The 14,747-nt window shown below is 47.0% G+C and overlaps 1 protein-coding gene across 9 annotated transcripts in view; it reads left to right on the forward strand.

The window, feature by feature from the left end:
• The first annotated feature begins 6,315 nt into the window (after nt 1-6,315).
• The window catches only part of RALY (RALY heterogeneous nuclear ribonucleoprotein), a 78,842-nt gene continuing 70,410 nt past the window's right edge, over nt 6,316-14,747 (forward strand). Inside the window, exon 1 of one of the 9 annotated variants that reach the window (XM_028118510.2) lies at nt 6,316-6,681. The gene's annotated coding sequence lies outside the window, so the exon portion shown is untranslated. The remainder of the gene's footprint in view (nt 6,682-14,747) is intronic. The other 8 variants (XM_028118508.2, XM_028118507.2, XM_028118513.2 and 5 more) reach the window with 8 other exon arrangements.

The following is a 14,747-nucleotide window of genomic DNA, read 5'->3' on the forward strand; positions in this document are numbered from 1 at the left end:
TTAAAATTCTGTCATTAAGACTGGAAGCAGAAAGCTGCAGGCTGTCTGGTGGAGCAGCTGAGAGTTGCGAGTGCTGAGAGCTATGGCAGCTGTGTCCAGCCTTGAGCAGAAAAGCTTACATGCAGAGAGAAGGAAAGACAAGGACTGGGGAAGAGTTCTAGCAACATCTGTGTCTCTGGTCCTGGCACCTCCGCTCTCTGAGATCCCAGTACCCTCCAGATAAATTCCTTTTCTACTTCTGTAAGCCTGAGTTCATTCCCCACCCCCACTAGTTGGCCACCATCAACCCTGGCTATATCCTGGGGCTTTGGGTCAATGCTAGGGGGGCTACTCCCTACACCAAGAGAGAGCTTATTCTCAACCTGGTGGACAAGAAGGAGGGAGCACCATTCCTACTGGAAAGTGCATTAGCATGGAAGGCAGGAATCCCTTCCTGTCACTGAAACTTAGGCAAATTTCTATGCCTTCCTGAGCCTTAGTTTCCATATTTCTAAAATGGGACCTGGAATATAATGATGATTCTCAAACTGTGTTCTGTAACACCCTGGAATTTTGTGGAGGGACTACAGCTTAAGGAGGGTGGTTTGTTGCTTGCGGGGTGGGAAGGCCTAGTAGGCCAGACTCTGGGTTTCCCTCCCCTACTCAGAGCCACTTCCCTCCCCCATCTGTTTTATTCACTGCCTTTCTGTGAAAAGTCTGGCTTAAAAGAGGGTTCTATAGCTTAACTGGTTTGAAACCCCCTGGATGAGATGTCTTTGAAGACCTTTCTAGTTTATCTAGTTCATGATTTCATGGGTTACAGGAAAAAAAATAACCTCACACTGATGATAAAATTATTTTGAATGTTTGCTTGCCCTTGGTCAGGTACTGTGCTAAGTGGTTTACATACATTTATTTTTAAAAATCCTTACAGCAACCCTCTAATGTGGGGAATTAATTATCCCCATTTTGCAAATAAGAACCTGGGACTTCCGGGGCACCGGGGTGATTCAGTCTGTTAAGCATCTGCCTTCGGCTCAGGTCCTGATCCCGGGGTCCTGGGATTGAGCCCCATGTTGGGCTCCCTGCTCAGCAGGGAGTCTGCTTCTCCCTCTTCCTCTGCCACCCCCTAACCCCCTGCTTGTGCACGCATGCTCTCTGTCTCAAAGAAATTAAGAAAAATCTCTCTTAAAAAAAAAAAAGAACCTGGGACTTCAGAGGTGAAGCAATTTGCTCAAGAGCACACAGCTGGTAAGTAGTGAAGGGGGTTTGGACCAAAATTGATTAGCAGGCACAAACTAGCTGCTCACAGGCCGAACTCAGCCCTAAGGTGTGAGTCTTTTGGCCAGGACAGTGCTTTTTTAATTTGAATTAGGTGCCAGCACTTAAAAACCAGATGATTTCATATAAAAATCTGGACTTGCAGGGTTTTTTTTTTTTTAATTGTTTTTGTTTTTTTAACACCTGGCAACTGGCAATAATCCTGGGCATCTCTATCCCACATGACTAGTATAGTAGTTGCCTCCTCTAGAAGGAGCATGAGCTCCCAGCTTACTACAGACCCCTTTACTCTTTATTATCTTACCCACTTTGCTCATTTATGGTCCCTGCCTGGTCCTTAGGCATCTGATTTTTCAACCCGTTCTGACAAGCCTGTGTCTTCCTCAATGACTTCTTATATCCCTCCATTTCCATTTGCTCCTTCTCCACATCCTGCTGATTCTCCCTTACCACCTTCTCCCTCATTTGTCCCTTCCTCCTAATTCACTTGCCTTCCTCATCTGCCTTCATTCCTTGCCTCCAATGAAGACACCTGTTGGGTCCTTCTACTCTCCTATCTTTCACATCCATCTTCCTCATCCTACCTCAGGTAGCTCTACAAACCTCATGGTCAAATCTTTGAAGAGAGATTCACCCATTCAGGGTGGGCTCACAGGGCAGAATTAGTGGTGGAGAGAGGAAGAGGTTCAATGTATGCCTTGGGGCTCAGCTGGCCCTGGGTTCAAATCCTGATTCCTTTGCCTCCCATCTGTGAGGCATTGGCAGTGTCACATTGAAATGAAGACAAAACAGCTCAAAGTTGAATCAGATTACTTCTAAAGTTAGTTCTGACCTTGACACTTTATCGTTTTAAAGTAACTTCTGCTCAAAACTTTTCAGTGATTCCCACTATCTACCAACTTGAGTGTAGAAACCCAGTTCCTCTAGATACTAGTTCTAGCCTATCTTTTATATCTCATCTTTCCCAACTCAGCTCATACCTTGTGCTAGTTCTTACATTCCTGCCTTTATACTTGTTATTCTCCCTATCTGGAATACCCTTCAGCATTCTGTAAACAAACTCCCCATAAAAATGTGAGGCATTATACCTCCACCTGTTGAACTCTACTCATCTGCTAGGAAATTTGTTTTCAGTGCAAGTTACAAAAACCCCAACTAAAGCTACTCAAACCATAAAGACATATTGGTTCATGGAAAAGTCCAGAGGTGGGTCAAGCTTCAGGTATGGTTTTATCAGGTCTCTGGCTCATTTTTTCTATAATGTTTTCTTAGTCCTGCCCTCCTCCATGTGATGGCTTTATTTCTCTGGCTGGCTTTCCCTCGTGGTGGCTGTGATAGTCAATTTTATGTGTCAAGTTGACTGGGCTAAAGCATGCCCAGATAGGTGGTAAAACATTTCTGGGTGTATCTGTGAGGGTGTTTCTGGAAGAGATTAGCATTTGAATTGGTACACTAAGATCACCCTCACCAATGCAGGTGGGTGTCATCTAATCTGTTGAAGACAGATTAGAATAAAAAGGCAAATTTGCTCTTTGCGTGAACTGACATCCATCTTCTCTTGCCCAGGACACTGGACATCACTGCTCCTGGTTCTTGGGCTTTTGGACTTGGACTGAATTATACCACTAGCTTTGCTGGTTCTCTAGCGTGCAGATGGCAGATCATGGGACTTCTCGGCCTCTATAACCAGGTGAGCCAATTCCTATCATCGATCTATTCTTTTAAAAATTTTTTAAAGATTTATTTTTTTGAGAGAAAGAGAGAGAGAGAATGTGCACACAAGTGGGAGGGGCAGAGAGGGGGAGAGAGAATCCCAGGCTGACTCCACCCTGAGCATGGAGCCCAATGTGGGGCTTGATCTCAAGATCCCAGATCATCTTCCTTCATGCTTTAATCTTCAGGGATTCTTCTGGACAACACAGAATATTCCTAACACTTCTCTGTTTAATTCATAGTCATTCATTCAACAAATATTCATTCTAGGGATGAGGAATGAGCAAAACAGACAAAATCCTGTCTTTGTGAAGATTACAAAAAGTGTAGTAGAAGGTGGGGACAGGAAAGAGACAACAAACAAATGAACAAATAATATTTCAGGTGGTAATAAGTGCTATGGAGAAAAATCCAGCAGGAAAGGGTACAGAGAAGTAGGGTGTTGCTATTTTATTTTTTAAAGATTTATTTTTGGGAGAGTGAGTGAGTGAGCAGGAGTGGCAGAGGGAGAGGGAGAGAGAATCTCAAGCAGCCCTGAGTGCAGAGCAAGACATGGGCCTCAATCTCAGGATCCTGAGATCATGACCTAAGCTGAAACCAAGAATCAGATACTCAACCAACTAAGCCAACCAGGCACTCCAGGGTGTTGCTATTTTATTTTTTAATTTTTTAAAAAGATTTTATTTATTTGACAGAGAGCGAGCGAGCACAAGCAGGGGGAACAGCAGGCTGAGGGAGAGGGAGAAACAGGCTGAGGCAAGGAGCCTGAGAAGGGCTCAATCTCTGGATCATGACCTGAGCCGAAGACAGACGCTTAACCGACTGGGCCACCCAGGCGCCCCATGGTGTTGCTATTTTAAATATGGGTCAGGGGAGGCCTCTCTGGGGAAGTGACCTTTGAGTGGAAACCTGAAGGAGTGAGCCACGCCCACATCTGGGAGGAGAGCATTTGAGGCAGACACAACAGCAAGTGCAGAGGCCCTGAAGTTAGCAGTATGCTTGGCATGTCAGAAGAACCGCAAGGCCAATGTGGCTGGAGCCGAGTAAGAGGAGGTGAAAGCAATACAATAGGGGATAAGGTCAGAACAGTAGCGGAGGGCAGATCAGGACCTTTGAAGCTATGAATATAATCCTCAGTGCCAGCAGGAAGAGGATTATCACCTGCATAGGCAGGTTTCATAATCAAGGCTATGAACAGGGAGGGGTGAACACCTGGTGGTGGGGAGGATGGGAGGTCAGAGAAAGCCTCTCAGAGGAGGTGGTTCCTGAGCTGAGTTTTGAAGGATTAACAGGAGGCATCTAGGCAGAAGGGGAGGAGCAGTCCAAGTAAAGAATGCTATAGCAGAGGGTGCTGAGAGACTGGGGTGTATTCAAGTACACATGGTTTTAAGGCTGGTACAAAGGGAGGGAGGCCAGTAGCCAGGAGTGGCCAGAAACAGAGCAGAAGAGATTGGCAGGGACCTATTCCTTAATTGGTTGATTGATTCATTCACTCAAGTGTTTATTTTTTTATTTTACTTTTTTAAAAGATTTTATTTATTTTTTGACAGAGAGAGACACAGCGAGAGAGGGAACATAAACAGGGGGAGTGGGAGAGGGACAAGCAGGCTTCCCGCAGAGCAGGGAGCCCGATGCGGGGCTTGATCCCAGGACCCTGGGATCATGACCTGAGCGGAAGGCAGAGGCTTAACGACTGAGCCACCCAGGCGCCCAACACTCAAGTGTTTATTGAACGTTAGGTCTATACCAGCCATTGTACCAGGTCTGGTAACAGTGATGGACTCACAACCAAAGATTTCTGGTCTCATGGAACTTACCTTCTAGTGGCGAGACAGACAAAAACACACAAACAGACCAAAAAATGACAAGAATAAGAAATGCCATGAAGGAAATGAACAAGAGGCCAAATTAGAGAGCATCTTTAGGTGGGGTGTTCAGGAAAATCCTCTCTGAGGAGGTGATATTTAAATAGAGACTTGAGGCATAAGAAGGAACCAGAGTTAGAAGAGGTGGGGGAAGAACGTTCCTGGCCTTGGTCTCAGTGTCACTATCTCTCTAATTTGATTTCTCTTCCTCTGAAGGGAGACACGGAGGTCATCAAACAACACAAGCAGAGTTGTAATTGTTGGTCTGGCAGAGCCAGGATTCCATCCAGACTCTGCAGTTTTAGGACTCGCGTCTCTTAGGCAGGTTCTGGGGGCAGCAATGTGAAAAATACAATCATGAAATCACAGGTCGGAGATGGAGAATTTGGACAGTTCCCAACCCTCAAGGAAGTCTATAGCTGAGAAGGGCAACGGTCTTCGAGTGCTCTTGCAAGCCCCTCCGGCTGTTCCGTGGAGCCTGGAACACTGATTTGGGTGAGAGTTTCCGACAGGAGAAAAATTCAGTAGAGAGGACCACCACCTAGATCGGGTTATAAAACATTTCCCGCACCCTAGAAGGGTAAAGGTACTTGAATTTAACCTCCTTTGTAGGTGGGAGTGGCACGTCCTCCCCAAACCCAACCCAACCGCGGCCTCTCCGCCCAGCCCTAGCCTAGGCTGCGAGGAGCTATCCTAGCCCAGTCCACGCACCTGGTTCTCTGAAAGTGAAAGGACCTGGAACTCCTTCCTACCGCGTCCCTCCCGCACTCCTCGGGCACCGCCCCCCGCCAACGTGTTTGGGTCCCATCTCCAGGCCCCGCCCACCTCCAGCACGAGCCTCCTTCCGGCTCATCCCTAGAGTGGCCACCTTTGGGCCCCCTCCTCCCTGTTCTGCTTCCGGGCCCGCCTCCTTCTGTCCCGCTTCAATTTTTCCTCCCTTCTGGATCTCTCTTCGGCCCCATCTCCTGCCCCCTCCTCTAAGGGCCCCGCTTTCCCCAGTTTCGCCTCTTGTCTCCCTCCACCCTTAACTCCTCCTACGGGCACGGCCTCCGTTTAGCCCCACCCACAGCCCCTCCTTTCAAGCGCAGCCCTGGCTCCTGGCTCCGCGCGGCCTCCACGGTCTTCCATACCTGCCTTGCGCTTCTCTCTTCTCTGGCATCACCACCCTGTCAGCCCTGCCCCGCCTTCGGCTCGCTTATTGGTGTAGAGGAGTCTCTCTCTCTCTCTCTCTCTCTCTCTCTCTCTCTTTTTTCCCGACCTTAGCCCCGCCTCCCCAGGCTTCCTCCTCAGTCCCTCCTCCCTGTCAGGCCCCGCCCTGGCCCCGCCTTCCTCTTCCTCCCCGCCGAAGCTCTGGACCTTTCCAAAGCGAGGCTGAGGGGGTGGGGAGAACCCATGCGCTCGGGAAGTCGCGCTGTGTCAGGGTGGGGCTGAGGACTCCCAGCGCTTGTGTCACTGTGTCCTTCTCTGGAGGCAGAGTCGGGGGTGTGGAGGGAGGGCCCAGGCCCGGGGCTGGAGCGGCGGGCGGGGCCAAGCTGAGGAAAGCCGTTCAGGGCTCCCCCATCCCTGCGCGCTTCAGTGGTGTCGGCCGAGGGAAGGACTCGCGGCTGCGGGGCTCGCGCCGCTGTCAGTGCGGCGGGGCGCGCGAACGGCGCGGGCGCAAGGCGGGCACAGCCGAGAGAAGCTGAGGGAGCGGCGGCGGGGGCGACTCCCGCGCGTGTGCTCAGCTCCTCACGCCGCGGCCGGGGCCGCCTTCTTCCTCCTTCTCTCCTTCCCTTCCGCCCCCGAGAGCGGCGGCACCGCCTCCTTCTGCGCCGCGCGGCTTCCTCCAGACCTCTCGGCGCGGGTGAGTGGGGGCCACGGGCGTCTCCTTGGGGGTGCGGGGGAGTGTTCCTTGTTCCTTTTCGGCCGCCCACCTCTTCGCGCGGGTTGCTGCCTATTTTTAGGAACTCTTATTTTCGGCCATTCTGGGCGTCCCGGGAACGGGACTAACTCCCGGCCCCCTCCCCCCGCACCTCCCCCCAAACCCCGTGTCGCTGGCCCGGCCCATCCGCGCCTGCCCCCGGCCGTCTGGCGTTCCCTGGCCGCTTCCTTCTCGCGGGCCGGGCCTGGGCCAGGAGTTGGCGGGGTGGGCCGGCGCCCGCTCGGAAGTTGGAGTCTTTGTGCTCGCGCCCCGCTCCGCCCGGCGAGGGGAGGAGGGAGGGGAGTGGAGGCCGCGCTGGGAAGGCCTGGGCGGGCCCGGCCCGGGCTCTAGCCCGGCCCGGGCTTCTTCCCGCTCTCCCTCCCGGGCTGGGTCTGCCGGCTCCCCGAGGCGCGCAGAACTGGCCCTGCCTCCCTCCTCGCGGGCCTGAGCACCGCCTCGGCCCCCACCGCTGCCGTTGCTGGGCTCGTTGCACACCTTGGGGCTCGGAGGGGAGCAACAACGCGCCCTCGAGCTGGGGCGGTGTTCCGCACTTCACGCAGCCCCCTGTGCGGCGGAGCTTCAGTTTGCCCCTCTGTAAGATGGGGCAAAGAAAGTCGCTTCGCAGGTTGTTTGTGGATTTAGGGGACTAGTATGTGAGAGAAGTGTTTAATACCAACAGGTAACATTTAATGGACTTGACTAGGAACTTCGTAAGCTTTATTTCATTTAATTCTCAGGACGGCCTTCTGGGGGTTATCCCCCTTTACATAAGCAGAAGTCAAGGTGCAGAGAGGTAAAATAATTTGCTTCAAATCACAGTAGCCACAGGAGTGTAAATCCGTGGTACTAGTACTTGTTATTTATTTCTTAGTGTCAGCTTGTGTAATCTCGTAGTGCAGAGAGGATTTTGACTTATCCTTGGGTCGCTCCGTTTTCCCTGACTCCTAGGCTAGTGTCCACTATACTATGGATGAAATCCCATTCTGTGGATAGGGGAGGTCCGGGGGGAAGGAAATTACTATGAATTTCTTGCTAGTATTGCCCGTTAGAATTTGATGAATGTAGGGGACTCCAGATCTCAAGCACAGCTGAAGTTCTCTGGGGTTTTGGCTCATGGAAGGCTTAAGTCATTAGAACAGTGAGGTCTGTATTTTATTTATGGCATGTTCCTTCCCCGCCCCCCCTCCCCCAACCTTGCGTGTTCTCTATAGTGTTTAGATTTATAGCTCCTACTTGGGGGAGGAGAAGGAGGAAGTGGCTCAAGTCAACAGCTTCAACTCCTTGCCTTCAAATAGGGTTTTATTTTTCCTATTTTCAGATAAGATCAAGAGGGGTAAAAGTGAAGTAAAATTAACTTCGGCAGGTTTCTAGTTTTCCAGTGTGTTTGATCCCTATTGTGGGGAGTGTCTAAAAATCAGAGTTCCCAGGGCACATCTTGAAGGAGTCTCCTAATGTTTGCATTAGTTCTTTGGAGTCTGGAGGTCTGTTGTGCTCTCTTTCCAAAATTCTGGATTTAGGAGTTGTGGTAGGTAGGACCTGGAAGGGGTCTTACCATCTGGTCTAACTTTTTTATCTGCCTTGTTCCCTCTATCCTGTTAACACTGGAAAGGGGAAGTAAGTTGTCTAAATTCACAGACTGCCTTAGTGACAGAATCAGAATTAGAATTCCCAGTCTTTTGCTTGGCAGTCCAGTAATAGTTTTATTTCTTCCATCCCTTGCCACCTTTTGAAGGGGCACTAAACTACTTACTCAGGCCTTAACAGAACAGGAATCCTGAGTAAATTGAAATCTTGAGAAAGTTGTTTAGTTCCAGCCACTCTCCATGCCTTAGGTTTAGCATTAAAAGGAGGTCAGATTTTGTGCACAGGTATACCCAGTTCTCATTAGTCATTACCTTTATCATATGGTACTTTATGGTTTTTAGTAATTTTCTGGAATCATCTGATTTCTAACCCAGTTCTGTGAGGGAGTTCTTAAGAGTTTGCTTTACATCTCCTTTTTACAGCTGTAATTGGGAATTGAGACACAGCAAGGTTGGGGCACTTGCCTTAGGTCACCAAATTAACAAGTGGTGGGGACGGGACACCTTTCCTGGGCAGGGGATTTGATGTAAGCATCATTAACTGAGCCACTCATTGTGGCTCTTGTGAACCTGTTTGTGTGGGGACTGTGAGAAATGGCTGTGAAAGTCTATTGTAGTAGTAGAAATAATAGCTAACATTTATTAAGTACTTAACCGGGTACCAGTTCTTGGACTTTCTGTGGGGTATCTCATTCATTCCTCAGAGCTGAATGTATGAATTAGTTAGTATCCCTGTTTTACAGAGGAAGAAAGAAACAGGCTTAGAGAGGTTATATGACTTGCTCAGGATCATGCAATTGATAACTGCAGACAATATAACTTTAAAGCTGGTGTGGCTTTGTTTTTTGGTAAAAATATACATGAGGTAAAATTTGCCATCTTAACCACTTTTAAATGGACAGTTCTCTGGCATTAAATACATTCACACTGTTGAGCAACCATCACCACTAACCATTGTTGTCAAGAACTTTTTCATCTTCTGCAACCGAAACTCTGTTGCCATTAAACACTAACTCCCTGTTCCCCTCTCTCCCCAGCCCCTGACAACCACCATTTTATTTTCTGTCTCTGAATTTGACTACTTTAGGTACCTCATATAAGTGGTACATTCTTTTGTCCTTTAGGGACTGGCAAAACTGGCACTTCTAGTGCCTCCCTTGACCTCAGGGTGCTTTGTAAATGCAAAATGATTAGTCCTCTGCAGTAGGGTGTGGCATGCAGCCCCACAGCAGGAACAGAGGCCTGGTTGTACCTCTTTTTCCCCCTTTTTCCTCTGCTCTGTGGATTGAAGTTCCTTACCACGGAAGCCTTTTCTGGAGATCTGTGCTGGCCCACTTTTGTGTCTTTGAAAGGGACCTCCTACCCTCGAAATAGAACCCAGAGGACTCTCCACCCTTGCTTCTTTGCACCTGCTTTTCCGACTATCCGGGGTTTGGGCATATCGGGCTGCAGTGATCAAGAATAGCAGTGCTATGACAGAAGCTCGGATCAGAACTACTCAGAGGATGATTAAATGGATTACCTTTATGAACAGCATTCTCTCTGCCCTCCTCTTTCCATAAAGTCACACAAGAAGAATTAGTTTTGGGTTCCTAGAGGGTGTTTATGAATACTTGCTGCTTGCAGGTGGTTAAGATGGAGTTAAATGCATTTAGCCTTTCAAAACTCCTTTAGGTTTGACTGCTTCTGTTTCTATATGTTTGGAAGGTGGTGGAATATGGTATTTTTGAAGGGTAGTTGGAGTTTTGTTCTGATACCAACAGGGGGTGGGGGTGGGAGGTGTTCCAGAGATGGATAATAGGGCAGCAAACTGATCTGAACATGTTGCACTTTCCTTAAAGATCTGATGACCTAACATTGCCTAGGTATTAAGTCCGATAAGTGCGATAATGAGGTCTGAATGTGTTGAATTGTTTATTGGATAGGATCTTGTAGTTGAAGGGCTTTTAAAGTCCTGTCGACCAGCTAGCCATCTGGCCAACATTTGAATTGGCTACTTGCTGAGATTCGGTTTCATTGAACACTTAATTATTAGAAAGTTTTCCGTTTACGGAGAAATTATTAAGCATCTGCCATGCACAGTCCTAAGCTTGGGGATTTGAGTCTATACAGCCTCGTGGGGAAGGCAGGCAAGTAAACAGGCAGTGTGAGAAGTGTTGTGAATAGGGATAAACACTATTAGAACATAGAGGAATGGTAACTAACCAAGCCTTGGAGGTTTCTTCAGAGAAGTTGGCTAAGCCCAGATCTCAAGAAAAATAGAAACATAAGGCAGGAGGAAAAGAAGAGATTTGGAGAATTGAGGAGGAGACAAAGATAAGACTAGGCAGAAGGAATAGCAAGTCTATTGATGGTGGTGGTAATAGTTAAGACTTTTGGCCATTTCCTGTATCAGGTGCTACTCTAAGCATTTAACATGTGTTAATTAATTTTTTCCTATAACCACCCTGAAAAGTACATACTATTGTTATTCCCATCCTGTAGGTGAGGGGTTGCATTTAATCCAGAGGGGTTAAATAACATCTCTCAGGTTTCTCAAGGTTTCTGGGTGGAGAATAAAGCAAAAGATGGGTGGATATGGCAAGAGATGAGAAGAGACTGGTAAGGTAGGTAGAGCAGAAGCCAAGTCATGAAAGGGCCTTTTTGCCCCGGTTGACGAATTTGGATTTCATTTCGAGGTGAAGGGGGGGCCATGCTCCTATGGGCATTTTAGAAGGATATCTCTGGCTACCTCTTTGGGGAGTGGTTTGCAGGGCTAGAGCACCATGGGCAAAAAGACCAGTTAGAAGGAGGCTGTTGTGGTAATACAGGTAGGAGATGATGGTGTTTCAAATGAAGGATGTGTATGTGTGGAAGGACTTGAGCAGTGAGACACAAAGATTACTGGTGTGGAGAGTCATCAAGGATGACTTCTAGATTTCTGCCTGGTGCAGTTATTATATAGATGGGGATGCTGACTATTGAGGAGACATAAGAGAGGAGGTGGGTTTCTCATGCAGGTTCATCTTACATCTTACATTTTACATCTTACATCTTTCATTTACCTGCTAGTTATTGATCCTAGTTCTCCAAGCGGAGAGTTGGGGGTGGGAAGCATGGGTGAGGGACAGTATTGCACAACACATCTGGTAACTATTATTCCTGGCTAAACTGGATGATGTAAACACTAGTTTAGAAAAGGAGGAACTATTAGATCCCAGACACTTAGGCGCTGCACAGCCCTGAAAACTGCTTATGTTAAGCCAAGGAAGGCTTACGTTTTTTCTAGACAATGCCTTGGGTGCTGAGACGCTCTTCATCTGCTTATGTGGCCCTCTGTAAGTCATCTGTATTTACTACCTGCTAGGCACTGGGAAAACAAAGGTAAGTAAGACGTAGCTTCCAGAGCTTGCATCCAGAAAGGCCGCAGATCTCAGGAGCTTAGATAGCAGTGGTGGAGGTAGAGGGTGGGCTGGGGCAGGTCAGGGTGGGACAGGGTGGAGAGGGACCACGAGGGATTTATGTTGGGACGGGAGTCAGGAGACCCTGCTCTGTACTCCAGTCTTTTCATCAGGTGGCAAAGGTCCAGGTTAGGTCATCTGAATATGATAGAAAATAATGACTAGATGACTATGAGGGTTCCTTCTAGCAGTAACATTTTATGATTCTAGATGATGATTTAGATAGTATATCTCTTGGAGAGGCATTTCTTTCCTCCTTTCTTCCCTTTTTTTCTTAGGCAATGGTAGGGGAAGGGGTAGAGATGGGAGGATTTTCACATGAATGTCTATAAAAACCTAGTTTTTTTTTTTTCTCTTTTAGTATCATGTATAAAATGTATAGTTGGAAGGGGAGAAGATGACTAGTAATGTTAGCCTGCTGACCTACAACTTCCCAGTAGGTTCTGTAAGGAAAGTTTTAGACCTGAGGTGGCGTACAGCTCCTAGACTCTCAGGATTGGGGGGGGGGGGCAGTGGGATAAACTGGGAAACCCAGTCATGAGCCTGAGGATCATTTGGTCTGGTTTCTGCTACTAACTTAGTCTGTGGGCTTGGCCAACTCCTTTGCTTCTGTGGCCGGCCTCATTTCATCATAAAATAGTCTCAGACCTCCCTTAAATTTTGTAAAAGACCAAAAGGGTGGGAGCCAGAGAGAAAAAGTTTTGGAGGTCCTTCTCATTTTCGTCTCCCTGCTTACTGAATAACTAGAGATAGGCATCTGCCCAAGTGTTATTAGTTACCTATTTATTTTTTTAAAGATTTTTTTTTTAGTTTTTCTTTTTTTAAGATTTTATTTTTTTGACACAGAGAGAACACAAGTAGGCAGAGTGGTAGACAGAGGGGGAGGGAGAAGCAGGCTCCCTGCTCAGCAGGGAGCCCAGTGTGGGACTCCATCCCAGGACCCTGGAATCATGACCTGAGCCAAAGGCAGTTGCTTAACCGACTGAGCCACCCAGACGCCCTATTAGTTATCTTTTCTGTTTCCGCAACCCCTTCTTTTTCTTTGGTTTTAGTGTCTTTCTGTTACTTCATAATGGACTTGATGTGAATAAATGGGCTGTACCTCATCAGAGGAGGGGGGAAGGGTGGAATATTATCACTAGGTTCTAGCTTATATTTCCAAAAGGTCATTTAGGCTGTCCACTGCCCCTTGCTCTCCATGCAGGGGTAAGGGTAGGGAGATTGTGGTTAAATACTTAGATTTTTCTGAGGCTCAGACACATGTATTTGGAGTGCTCCACTGACTGAAGTGCAAGTCGGGCCATTCTCCCCACATGCCCAGTGTGGTTCTACTGGGGGAAACAGCAGGCATTTGATGCTTGCCAAAGACAATGTAAATTATAATTACCTGATATTCTCTGGGATCTCAGTCTTCCTGTCTTAAAACAACAGGGTTGGACTAGATAATCTTGAGTGATATTTTTACCTCTTAATGTATTAATTACGGTTCTCAAGCCATAAGTGGCTTGAGAACTCATCTCTGGAAGGAGCATTGAGAGTATGTCAGAGGGCTAAATTCTGGGTTCACAGATACCTTTCGGTATATAAACAGATGGATATTGCTTTTTAGAGTGGACAGATTGCTGAAAAATTGCTTGTGAGATGAATTTATCAAATTGTCTGCCGAGTTCCATTATAAACTTGGAGCTGTTGTCCCGTGGACAAACTTGGAGTCTAAGACTATAAAAAATTATATTTAAATATGTAGCAAACTGTTTAAAATCATAGAATAAAGAGAACATTAAAAAAAACCACACACACAACACTGTAAGATGCCCAAACAGTACTAGGGTTGGAAAAAACACTAGACCAGAAATTTGCATTTCCTTAGAGCTTTAGCTATATGAGGTAGATACCTCTGCTGAGGTTTCCTGGCCCTTGAAATGCCATCTGTAGAGAGTGAATAGTTCTGTTTATTTGTCAAGGTAAGAATCATTGCTTTATTCTAAGTAAGTATTCTCTTTTAGAAGGCCAGGCTTATAAGCTTAATATTATTGGCCATGTTTTCTTCATTCCAGAGGCATTATCTGGTATTTAGCAGTCTCCTGTTTGTTTTATTAAGGATTTTACTAAGCCTAGTTAAAGGTATTGTTTGCAAGGTGTCTGTTGATCTGTTTGTCTAGTTTCTTTTGTAATTATTTGTGCCAGTGAAAGCAAGCTTCAGCAGTAGATTTAAAAGCATCATTTCCATAACTCATTATTTCTCTAGGTCCTGGGTTTCCTTTCTGGAAGTATGATCATGCTACACTGAGAAGTCAAATGTTGTTCTCTGCTTACACAGACCATTTTAAGGCTTTGGGACTTTGTTCTTCCACACAGCTGTAAGCTGACACTGAATGACGGTTTTGTCAATATAATAATTATAGCTATGCCTGAATCAGTTGAACACAAGAATATCTTTTCTTCAGACCTTAAAGACTCACCCTAAATTGATTTTCACATCAATTAAAAGATTAAAATTAGGGTCTTGGTAGAGTTACCATGCTAAGTAGGTTACCTAGCTGCTGTAGCATGATTATGCTTGGGTAGCTGCTTTCCATCCCAGAGTTCAGTCATTCATTTCCAGGTATTTGGAGTACCTGCTGTATTCTCTCTCTGGAGAACATAAAAACCAAGCAGGACATAATTCCTGCCCTCAAATTATTTCCAGTTTTGGGAGGGAGACAGAGAAGTACAGTAGATCCTAGCTGCTTCTTACTCCTGCTTCCTTGGCCCAGATATTTGGGTTGAGGGTTCAGACTAGAAATAGAATTGATGGATGTATCACTAGGCAAGGAGACCTGTTTGAATATGACTTCCAATGTTTAGAAAGAGTTACTTATTTTAGAGAGCACGCACACACACACAAGCTCACTCGAGCAGGGGGAGGGGCAGAGGGAGAGAAAGAATCTTGAAGCAGACTCCCCACTGAACACGGAGCCCAACGTGGGGCTCAGTCCCAGGACCC

Source organism: Eumetopias jubatus, unplaced genomic scaffold (assembly GCF_037043125.1).
Source record: "Eumetopias jubatus isolate StellerSeaLion01/CBP00866 unplaced genomic scaffold, mEumJub1_p1.0 scaffold_9, whole genome shotgun sequence".
NCBI classification, from domain to species: Eukaryota; Metazoa; Chordata; class Mammalia; order Carnivora; family Otariidae; genus Eumetopias; species Eumetopias jubatus.